Genomic DNA, 13066 nt, shown 5'->3' with positions numbered 1-13066 from the left:
CACACACAAGACCTGGTAATTACACATGTATTGCTATCACATACTATCCATTGTCAGACCTTAATTGTCCCCATTAACAGTTACTCATTCCCAAAAACTGACCTTTAGCCACCCTTTTGTCTGTCCGAATGTGTTTCTTTCTTTTTGGGCTCTCTATCTATTGTTTACTCTGCTCACTTCCCCCTAGATTAGAGTGATGCTGGAAAAGCACAGCAGGTCAGGCAGCAACCGAGGAGCAGGAAAATCGATGTTTCAGGCAAAAGCCCTTCATCAGGAATCACTTCCCCCTAGCCTTCTGTACATAAACCATCCTTTTCCTAGCCTCCATCAGTTCTGAAGAAGAGTGACTGGATCCAAAATGTTAACTCTGATTTCTCTCCACTGATGCTGCCAGACCTGCCGAGATCTTCCAGCAATTTCTGTCTTTGTTTCAGATTTCCAGCATCCACAGTTCTTTTGGTTTTTTTATTTCTTTGAATATGTTTATTTCTTCCTTGGCAATTTAGTGAGTCATCTGTTGTACTCCCAAATGATCAATAAATACAACTTTTTTGAACTTCATTTGGTATTTAATTTAGAAGCTTCGATATATCTCAAAAAATGTTTTCTTCATGATGTCTAATGTTATGTTCTAGTTGGTCGATCCCTGAAATTAAATCTATTTCTGATGCTGTGGTTTCCTTTTGTGCTTTTTTTGTGATTTTACCAGATGATTTCCATTTTTCACTGATTTAATGAAAGATTCCGAAAAAATTCTGTTAGACAAGGATTGCTCATATCTTTCATTTGCCCAAAGCAAATCTGCTTTTAACAACTGATTTTGTGATATTTCCAACTCTCCAATCTCACGTTGAGTTTCTCATTCGTTCTCTTTCTTCCATTTTCTCTTGCCATACATTGTGGTATCTGCATACTTTGGCAGCAATGGTGAATTTGAGCTGCACTTCAAAAAAAAATTCTTGTCATTTTAGCTGGCATTGTTCAACATTTCCCCTTTATACAAGGAATTCTTGTCATTTTTACTGGCATTGTTCAACATTTCCCCTTTATACAAGAAATTCTTAACTTTGACTCATGTATTCTCCAATGTTCATTCACTCACTGGCTTATCTCAAGTTCAGGACTGCTCCTACAAACTATCATTTTGCAATGTAGCCTGTACCTCTGCTTTTGACCTGCAGATTTTTTCTGATCCAGCAATTATTTTATCTGGTTTCAAATGCTTTCAGTTATTCTCTGCAGTATTCTTCAGTGTTGCCTCAAGGTTTCCTTCTCTGTGGTTATCTGAACTTCAAGTCTCTACTGATGATCTTCAATAGTTGCTCTTATGTTGTATGAAGAGGCAGATCTGTCTTCAGATTCCATTCAGATCACCAATGCTTCTCACCATGCTGTACGGAAGAAATCTTCAGATCCTCACCATTTGTATGTGCTGACACTGATACAATTCCTCAGGCCCTGCATGCTCATTTGGAGATGAGGATAGATACTTTCAGATCTAATTAGAGGAGTCTGTTGCAGAAAATGAGATATTCTTTATTGTATTTATGCAAATATTTAGATGTTACAAGGACATGGTATAAATGCAGAGAATGGTCTTCGATCTGACAGATTCAAGATTAATCTCTCCTCCAGCCTCCATGTCATCACCACAGTGTGTGGTACTTACAGTACCCAATCAATATTAATCCTTCTGAGCTATATGCCACAGCTAGGGTCGTTTCCAATTTACTTCTATGGTCAAATCTTTTGGACTCCAAAATAATGAAGGGTATGACAAATGCATTGCACAGCACTTTTAGTTCAATGAAGAAAACAAAAGTGTTTCATTAAGAACGTGGAGATTCTTATATATACTTCTTATATAACATTACAATGCAGAATAGGCCCCTTCAGCCCTCGATGTTGCGCTGACCTGAGGAACCAATTTAAAGCCTATCTATCCTACACTATTCCATTTTCATCCATATGTTTATCCAATGACCATTTAAATGCCCTTAAAGTTGTTGAGTCTACTACTGTTGCAGGCAGTGCGTTCTACACCCCTACTACTCTCTGAGTAAAGAAACTACATCTGACATCTCTCTTATATCTATTACCCATTAACTTAAAGCTATGTCCCCTCGTGCTAGCCATCACCATCTGAGGAAAAAGACTCTCATAGTCCACCCTATCTAACCCTCTGATTATCTTACATGTTTCAATTAAGTCACCTCTCAACCTTCTTCTCACTAACAAAAACAGCCTCAAGGCCCTCAGCCTTTCCTCATAAGACCTTCCCGCCATACCAGGCAACATCCTAGTAAATCTCTTCTGTACCCTTTCCAAAGCTTCCACATCCTTCCTATAATGTGGTAACCAGAACTGTAAGCAATACTCCAAGTGTGGCCACACCAGAGTTTTGTACAGCTGCAGCATGACCTCATGGCTTCGAAACTTAATCGCTCTAACAATAAAAGCGAACACACCGTATGCCTTCTTAACAATCCTATCAAACTGGGTGGTAACTTGCAGGGATCTATGTACATGGACACTGAGATCTCTCTGCTCATTTACACTATCAAGAGCCTTAGCATGAGCCCAGTACTCTGCATTCCTGTTGCTCCTTCCAAAGTGAATCACCTCACACTTTTCGACATTAATCTCCATTTGCCATCTCTCCGCCCAGCTCCACAGCTTATCTACATATCCCTCTGTAACCTACAACATCCTTCCACACTATCTACTACTCCACCGACCTTAATGTCATCGGCAAATTTAGTAACCCATCCTTCTACGCTCTCATCTAGGTTTTTTATAAAAATGACAAACAGCAGGGGCCCCAAAACAGATCCTTGCGGTACACCACTAGTAATTGAACTCTCGGATGAACATTTCCCATCAACCACCACTCTTTGTCTTCTTTCAGCTAGCCAATTTCTGATCCAAATTGCTAAATCACCCTCAATCTCACACCTCCATATTTTGTACAATAGCCTACTGTGGGGAACCTTAATGGAAATCCATATACGCCACATCAACCGCTTTACCCTCATCCACCTGTTTGGGCACCTTCTCCAGGAACTCAATAAGATTTGTGAGGTATGACCTACCCTTCACAAAATTGTGTTCACTATCTCTAATCAACGTATTCCTTTTTAGATGATTATAAATCCTGTCTCTTATAACTTTACCCAGAACTGAAGTAAGGCTCACTGCTCTATAATTACCAGGGTTGTCTCTACTCCCCTTCTTGAACAAGGAAACAACATTTGCTATCCTCCAGTCTTCTGACACTATTCCTGTAGACAATGACGATGTAAAGATCAAAGGCATAGGCTTGGTAATCTCCTCCCTGGCTTCGCAGAGAATTCTAGGATAAATCCCATCTGGCCCAGGAGTCTTATCTATTTTCACACTTCCTCGAATTGCTAAAACCTCATCCTTGTGAGTCTCAATCCTATCTCGTCTAGTAGCCTGTATCTCAGTATTCTCCTCAACAACATTGTTTTTTTCCAGTGTGAACACTGACAAAAAATATTCATGCAGCACTTCCCCATCTCCTCTAACTCCATGCACAACTTCCCACTACTATCCTTAATTGGCCCGAGTCTTACTCTCATCATTCTTTTATTCCTGATATGCCTATAGAAAGCCTTATGGTTTTCCTTGATCCTATCTGCCAATGACTTCTCATGTCCCCTCCTGGCTCTTCTTAGCTCTCTCTTTAGGTCTTTCCTGGCTGACTTGTATCTCTCAAGTGCCTTAACTGAGTTTTTATGTCTCATCCTAACATAAGCTGCCTTCTTCTTCTTGACAAGAGCTTCAAATCTTTAGTAAACCACAGTTCCCTTGCTTGACCACTTCCTCCCTGCCTGACAGGTACATACTTATCAAGGACACAAGGTAGCTGTACCTTGAATAAGCTCCACATTTCATTTGTGCCCATCCCCTGCAGATTCCTTCCCCATCCTATGAATCCTAAATCTTGCCTGATCACATCAGAATTCCCTTTACCCCAGCTATAACTCTTGCCTTGGGGTATATACCTATCCCTTTCCATTGCTAAAATAAAAATAACTGAATTGTGGTCACTATCACCAAAGTGCTCACCTACCTCCAAATCTTGTATCTTGGTAATCCTTAAAGTCCTCAACTTGTCATCTTGCAATTCACAAAGTGCTTAAGATCCATTCCAGCAAGAAGTAAGTTTTCTTGTTATCATACATACTGAACTTTTCAAGCTGGTCATGGTTTGAAATACACATCTTATGTAAATTAAAGCAGGGCATTTAGATAAATACCTTAACTTGGAAACACACCCATCTGATCAGCTTGCCATGGGGAGAGTAATCCAAACAGAAACCAATTGATGTTTGTAAAACAAATGAGTTAACTCAATTGCAATTGTTTGTAAAAGGAAAAAATTGAAAAAGAATTTTGAGAGTTTGTATCACTTGTAAAGGGATCAATTGTAATTTTTGGATCAAAAGGAAGACTTTTACATGTAACCTGGTCACCCTTGATCTGGAAACAGTAACCGCAGGAAGGAAATCATGACCAGCAGGAGCTAAGAGGTTAGGAGGGTCCACAAAGTTCTAAACTATATAGGGGAAATTGCATCGGCTAAATTCTATTTACAAATGAACCACTAACTGAGGAGTATCACCTCAGAGCTTGAAGGAAAGTGACTGGAGTTCTGCTTGATTGATTATGGGGCTGACAAAGGGAACATATAGACTACCGATTAACATCATGAGATAAGCTTTGATTACTGGCAATTCTATGTGCATTTCATAGTTCATACTGACTGTGATTTGCTTATTCAATTTAATTCATACTCATTCCTGTTCATGTTAAATTAAAAGTTACAAAAGTTCAAAACTTGTTATTAATTTCTTGGGGGCCATTCAGTAAATTTGGTTCTTCCATTTACGGATCATTGCAAGCATTATAGAACATAGAACATAGAAGAATACAGCGCAGTACAGGCCCTTCGGCCCTCGATGTTGCGCCGATCCAAGCCCACCTAACCTACACTAGCCCACTATCCTCCATATGCCTATCCAATGCCCGCTTAAATGCCCATAATGAGGGAGAGTCCACCACTGCTACTGGCAGGGCATTCCATGAATTCACGACTCGCTGAGTAAAGAACCTACCCCTAGCATCTGTCCTATACCTACCCCCCCTTAATTTAAAGCTATGCCCCCTTGTAATAGCTGACTCCACACGTGGAAAAAGATTCTCACTGTCGACCCTATCTAAACCCCTAATCATCTTGTAATACCATCCATGCCATCAATTTGCATCAAATTCTTCTGAAGAGACCAGAATTTTAGATTAGCTTCCTTACAGTGTGGAAACAGGCCCTTCGGCCCAACAAGTCCACACCAACCCTCCGAAGAGCAACCCACCCAGACTCATTCCCCTACATTTACCCCTTCACCTTACACTACGGGCAATTCAGCATGGCCAGTTCACCTAACATCTTTGGACTGTGGGAGGAAACCGGAGCACCCGGAAGAAACCCACACAGACACAGGGAGAATGTGCAAACTTCACACAGACAGTTGCCTGAGGCGGGAATTGAACCCAGGTCTCTGGCGCTGTGAGGCAGCAGTGCTAACCACTGTGCCACCGTGCTGCCCCAAATAAAAATATCATGTTTAACTTTGATACATAAATTAATTGCATAATGGCCACATAAGAACAGTACATTAAGCAAGTGTAAAGTTTCTGCAGTTTACTGGGGGAGATCAACTGGTTGTCATTTATTGCACACTGTAATGTTACTACCTGGTGTTCACGCAAAGTTGAATTTACTCTGTTGTGCTCCCAAAAATGGTGACCCACGTTTTCTGGCTTTCAGATAGTTGGAGTCCAGACATAGGATCCATAGTATTCCCATGGGAATTGCTCTGGAAATTTGACCTTATGTTCAAAATTATATTGCCACCTGGGACTCTTTAAAAAAGGTCTCTGACACTCTTCAAATAATTCTGATCTACTTACCTGGATAATTATCCTGGAAATATAAGACAGGTTAAAATCATGTCCAAATCTTGAGCAGCTGACTCTCCCAGAGCTCCTCCTCAGACACCCCTCCCCTAAGGCCCCATAAACCACCAAACCTACCCCCTTCCCCGACTTCCACTGACCCTCTAAGTTTCCCCATACTACAAACTCTTACTCCAAACCCTTAACCTCCAATTCACACCCTGACCCTCTAACTCCAACCCTCCAAATGCTCATCCACCAATCTATGATTCTCCTTCCAACTCCCTGTAATCCTGACTTGTACCAAGAATACTTGATTGTCTGCCTCAACCCCCACTGATTCTTTCCCCACCCATAGTCACTCAACTCATATCGCCTGGATCCTCCTTCCCTCTTACCTAACCTCACCACCATTAGATCCATTTATGTAATCATCTCATTCATCAACACAGTGAAAAGTTGTCCAAATATCCCAAAGCTTTGCAATGTATTAGTTAATAAGTTTACCAATATAGGCCTATATTTTTAAATGTGGCATGGTTTTCTCCAATGAACCAATGATGAGGAAGTACTCTGAATTGAATTATATTCTGTGTCTTGGAAGAGTCGTGTTTGGAAGTTCCAGTGAGAAATGTGGATCTCTATTGCATTATTGTGGAAAAACAATTGGAGCAGAGTGACAATCTGACAATGATTGCTGCTCCATGTCGATTCAGGCTGGTGCCAATAAACTGCCAAATGCATAACCAGACCCGTGGGTTATTGCAGAGATGCCCTGTGGGCGCTTCAAATGAATTGCTGATTATTAAGCATGGTGCTGGAAAAAGCAAAGCAGCTCAGGCAACATCCAAGGAGCATGTGCATCGACGTTTCAGGCAGGACCCTTCTTCAGTCCTGACTTACTGTTTTTTTTCCAGTGCCACACTTTATCAAACTCCGACCCTCCAGCATCTGGAGTCCTTGGTTTCTCCTATGATTTGCTGTTGCAAAGGTTGTCAGCAGTAATTTATTTTACAGTCATAGGCACCCATACGGCGTTAAAAAACCACTGTGCATTACATCTGTTTATCTCTTGTAAAACAAAGACAAGAATGCCAATTCTAAAACTGGGAAGTTTTAGTACTCATCTCCTTTGTGTTTGCACTGCTGCTAAATGGCCTATTTTCCCAACATCTGAGACAGCAAGCTAACACAAACCTTCGGCCTTTGCATAAATTAATGAGTGGCCTAAGATTCATTGTATAAAACTAGCCTTTGAGCAATGAAACAGGAGCTGGGCTTGCTTCACTTAGGTTTCTTTTGCAGTGGCTGCAACTTCAATAGTGATAGCTACCAATAGGTCAACATTCTTAATTTTCCCATCAACATCCACACCACATTCCTGCTCCCCTGTACTTACATTTGTGAAAATGCCAATAGGTTACTATTTTTATTTAAGTGAACAAACAGCTTGTAGTCATACCAGACATGACTAGATTTTCCAATTAGTATTAAATGAGATCGGTTGGAAATTGGTGTCCTTTCAAAGCAGGTTTTCTTCCAGTATTTCCTATATAGCATGAGATCTCACTTAACTGCTGTTAGCTTACCTCAAATCTAAAGAGTTTATCATAAATAAGTCAAAAGAAAGGTGACAATGAAAACCGCCAAGGCCACAATGTTCCAGTCGCTGAGATTAAAGGACTATATGGCACCATATATGGGGAATGGTTATCTTGACATCATGAGTTGCAGTCCCATGTACATTGGTTAGGAGGATTAAATGGATGGTTCAGACAATGTAAACTACTAGCCCTTAGAAATAGGGGCTCAGGGTCAGAGGGCAGTCATCGTCAGGTGATCCTTGGAGGGGGTAGTCCTCTTCAGGAATCTTCAGAAGGAAAATAGATTAGAAGAAATTGAGGGAAATCTCAAGGAAGTGTTCCCTAACACTTTGGCTATAGCATAGGATGGTACCTTCACAACTTTAATAAGATCAACACACTCCATGCTAACATCCTGTTTGTCCTTTGCTATCAGTGAGCCATTTCAATTGTGATCACATGGACATTAAACTAGTAAATGGGAGGGACGGCTTGGGGAGGTCAATACAGTTTCAAAAACAAGTAACAGGACAGAGAGTAAAGAAAGAGTCAGGAATCCTACTTTAGGTATGGCAGGTAAATAGTACAGAAGAAGTACATTGGTTAAACCAGATGAGAGAAATAATAAATAGGTGAATAAAGCATCAGTACTGAGGGATAGATTACAGTGTATGGCCCAAATGAGAGTTCTAGATATAACCGCATGGAGTGTAAGGAATAAATTAAATGAGCTGCAGACATAAATTCGGAAGTTATGATGCAGTAGCTACTACTGAAACATGGATGCAGGTTGAGACTGGGAACTAAATCCATGAAAGGTAAATCGTGTCTGACTAATTTTTCAAGGAAATCTCCAGAGGGATAACGGGAAACAAGCACATTTGTTGTGTTATGACTTCCAGAAGACTTTCAGCAAGGTACTTCACATAACTTTAAGTCACAGGTAACGCCATAGATAGAGAATTGGCTCATGGGCAGAAAACAGCATATGGGGAAAATGGTTCTTTTTCAACTTGGCAACCTGTAACCAGTGGGACCACAACTGTTTACAATATATATTAATAACTTGGAGGAAGAAAGCAAAGGTAATATAGCTAAATTTGTAGCTGCCACAAAAATTGGTGGAAAGACAAGTGACAGGAGGATACAAACAGTTTACAGAGATATTGATAGGTGAACCTCACTCACTGGAGTATGTCAATAGGCCTCAAACACTCTTGACCATATTATTCTAGAGGGGTGAAGTGCAGTGGTGCCTTTGAATTAGTATTTCCTGGGACAGCCATGAGAGAATGTGATTTTAAAAATATGTGGGAAAGCAAGGTGAGAAAGGGGTACAAACATTTACAGAGATAATAATAGGTTGAGTAAGTGGGCAAAAAAGTTGACAAACTATAATGTGCGAAAATGGGAAGTTAATCATTTTGGAAGGGAGAACAAAAGAACAGTATTATTTAAATCGAGACAAGCTGCAGAAGGTACTTGTACATGAAAGACAGAAAGCTAGCACATAGGTGCAGCAGTCATCAGGAAGGCAAATGGGTTGTTGGTCCTTATTTCAAAGGGCGTGGAGTATAAGAGTAGGGAATTCTCACTGCAATGGTACAAGGTGCTGGAGTATGGTGAGCAGTTTGTTCCCTTTATTTGAGGAAAGATACTGTTTCACTGCAGGCAATTCAGAGAAGGTTCACTAGGATAATCCTGGAATGGCAGGATTATTTTATGAGCCGAGGTTAAACTGGTTGAGACTCTACTCATTAGAGTTTAGAGGGATGAGCGTTGATCTCATTGAAATATATGTTGAAACATAAGAGGCTTTTCAAAGTAAATGCTGAGAGGATGTTTCCCCTCATGGAAGAGTCCAGGACCAGAGGGCAATTTCTTCTCTCAGAGGGTTGAGTGTCTTTAGAACTCTTTGCCACAGAGAATAATATGTATCTAAGGCTATAATAGATAGATTCTTGGTCAGTCAGGGAATTTAGTCTTTATGGGGAATAGGTAGGAAAGTAGATGTGACGAATGTCGGATCAGCCATGATCCTATTGAATAGCAGAGCAGGCTCGAGAGACAGAAAGGCCTACTACTGTTCTTATTTCTTATGATATTATTATGCTAGTTTAGGAGAAATAGACAAGGAGTGTGAAAGGTAGTGAATTTCTGGAATGTGTCCGGTATAATTTCCTTTAGCGATATGTCCTGAATGAAACAAGGAGAAAGCTGCATTGGATTTAATAATGAATGATGATCCAATGTTAGTAACTTGTTTGTGCAAGAACATTTATCAAATGGTGATCATATTGAGTTCAATGTTGCATTTGAAAGTGAAAAGCACAAAACAGCTACTTGGATTTTTACATTTAGATAAGGCTGACTTTAATGAGATGAGACAGAGAATATTCGCAGTAAAGTGGGAAAATCTACTAATGGGATAAACAATTGAAGATCAAATGGAGGATGTTTAATTAACTATTTAAAGTAGTTTATACCCTGAGAGGGAAATGTTCTATTTCACAGAAAAAAATAACAGTCATGGACAACTAAAGAGATGACTATGATTCTATGACTTCTGTATTTTTTTCTCAATGTTCCTTGATGCTAATATGCTAGCTTAGTGAACTTGTTTTATATAGCAATATTCAGGCAATAGAGCTAACAAGACCGACTTGCCAGTATATTTAATATCTTTAATGTGGTCATGCATATTAAGATTATTCACAAGGAGCAGTATCAAACAAATTTTGACACCAAGCCTAGTAAACCTGATGATCAAGAATGTGAAGAGAGATGTAAAGGTTGAGTAGCTCAGGGAGAGAATTACAGAGCTTTGGATCTTGCAGCTGAAGCCAGTGCTGAATGACTAAGAAATGTTCAAGGGGCCATAATTGGAGGAAAGACAATATTTCCGAGGGTTATAGGGCTAAAGAAGATAGCAGATAGGGAATGGTGAAGTCAAGAAGGGATTTCAAAACAAGGACGAGAATTTTAAAATCAAGGAGCCATTGTAAACATGAAGTTGATATGTGAATAGAGCTTATTGCGAGTTAGGACATGGACCACAGAGGTTTGGTTGACCTCAGAGATTATGGAGTATAGAATGTGGGAAGGGACCTTAGAGTTCATTGGAATAATTGACCCCAAATGTAACTTAGACATGGGCAAAAATTTCAGCAGTAGACCACCTGACACATGTTGGGTCATGTAAAGGGTGTCAAAGTAGGTAGTCTTGGTGACACCCTAGATTTATAGCTGCAAGTTTATTTCAGTGTCAAATATAACATTAAATATCAAAAATTGCCAGGAAGAGAAGGATGGACTTAGTCTGTGGAAGCAGTAAGGACTGCAGATGCTGGAAGCCAGAGTCAATAGATGTGAAGCTAGAAAAGCACAACAGGTCAGACAGCATCCAAGGAGCAGGAGAGTCAATGTTTCAGGCCGAAATCCTTTGTGAGGACTTGGTCTGCATCTCACAAATTTTGAGAGGAATGCAAAGGTTGGTTGTGTGATTCATCTTATACTTTTTTTATTTTTACAAGTATGTGAATAAACAAAACAAGGTCAGATGTAGACTATTTTCCCCTTGAGCATGCTCTGCCATTCAATAAGATCATGAATAACTGTTTCAAATTCCACATTCCCATCTACCCCCTTAACCCTTGATTGCCTGCCTAAAACACAAAACCTTTTGATCCGTCTTTAAAATACTCAATTATCCTGTCGACACTGCATTCTGAATCAGAGGATTCCAAAGTCAATGTATAATTCATTTCTCATATCACAATATCCCATTTAAACATTCCTCAATTACAAGAAAACCACAAGCACTATCATTTTTAAGCTAAGATAAATTTGCAGGTGACATCAGTTGAACATTTTATTTAATCCTGTCATTATAATTCTCCCCCGATGATGTATTTCAAAACGAGTTTCACAAGTGATTTTTACCCTTGGGACCCATTGTGCATTAATTGTATAATTGACATGGGAGACCAAAATATTCTTCAGCTTATTTACACACATTGAAGAGGACTTGTATTTGCACTCATTAGCAGATGAAGTCAGTACTGTATTTTATGATTCACTTGGGACACTCCAATTTATCATGTTTCAGGGTATTCATCGTGAATTTTTAAAATCATTTCTCCTGTTCATGACTGATTTCACAATATTTTCTTGGTTTAATTTCTTATCTCTGGTGGCACAAACACTGGCAACTAGTGACTGTGAAGCAGTATGTCTCCCCAAGTGTTTTTTTGTTATTTGAATATATATCTCTTCACATCCCCTATAAACCCCTCCCCTTCCAACCACAAACTTCAGAAGTGCCCTTGACGAAGACAAACTTTACAAATGGCAGTCCCTCTGGCTTTTCTTCCCCCATATCCTTTATAGTTTGTTTGATTGCATGTTCATATGGGCTTCTTTTCTCTCATCTCTCCTTAGATTTTGAATAAGGTATCAGTGCATTTATTCCATAATAATCGTAATTTCACCCAGCTCATTGTGATTTTGCGCAAAGCCTTGGGGACGTGTTTTCCCCAAAAGCAAATTCAAATTTGCTTTTAATCTATCTTTTCATTAATATTCATATGTTATTAGGGTGGCACAGTGGTTAGCACTGCTGTCTCACAGCATCAGGGACCCGGGTTCAATTCCAACCTCGGGCGACTGTCTGCATGGGTTTCCTCCTACAGTCCAAAGATGTGCAGGTTCGGTGAATTGGCCATGCTAAATTGCCCACAGTATTCAAAGATGTGCGTTAGTCTGAGCAGGAGTGGACGCAGGACTGCTGGGTAAGTGAGGCTTTATATTTGGGTGGTTGCTTTACCCGAAACACTACTCGGGAAGTGACTACTGCCCATCCTCATCCTCAAACAATAAAAAAAGGTTCGGTGTGCTGGATTGGTAAGGTGACTAGTTTCAATAGTCTCGTTGGGAATTTACAACATTGGGAATGGAGGTTAGGGCAGTTGAATGTTCCTCCTGCAGAATGTGGGAGGTAAGGGTGACCACTCGTGTCCCTGCTCACTGCATCTGTGGGAAGTGCACCCAACTCCAGCTCTTCAAAAACTGCATTAGGGAACTGGAGCTGGAGATGCATGAACTTCAGATCATTGGAAGGCGGAAGGTGTTATTGAGAGGAGTTGCAGGAAGGTAGTCACACCTCAGGTAAAAGAAGAAGGTAGATATTACTGTCAGGGAATGGAAAGGAACCGACAGGCAATGGAGGGAACCCCTGTGGATGTACCCTCAGCAACATGTATACTGTTTTGGATACTGTTGGTACTGTTGGTACTGTTGGGGGGGGATGACTTACCAGAGGTAAGCAATGGGGTACAGAGTCTGTCCTTGTTGCTCAGAAGGGAAGAGGGAAGAGGAGCAGAGCTTTAGTCATTGGGGACTCCATAGTTACAGGGACAGATAGGAGGTTATGTGTGAACAAGGCTCATGGTTGGTGTGTTGCCTCCCAGGTGCCAGGGTTCGTGACGTCTCGGATCATGTTTTCG

Source organism: Chiloscyllium plagiosum, unplaced genomic scaffold (genome assembly GCF_037043375.1).
Source record: "Chiloscyllium plagiosum isolate Xiang-an unplaced genomic scaffold, Cpla_swu_hap1 HiC_scaffold_2, whole genome shotgun sequence".
NCBI lineage: Eukaryota > Metazoa > Chordata > Chondrichthyes > Orectolobiformes > Hemiscylliidae > Chiloscyllium > Chiloscyllium plagiosum.
Note: the sequence above shows the minus strand (reverse complement) of the source record.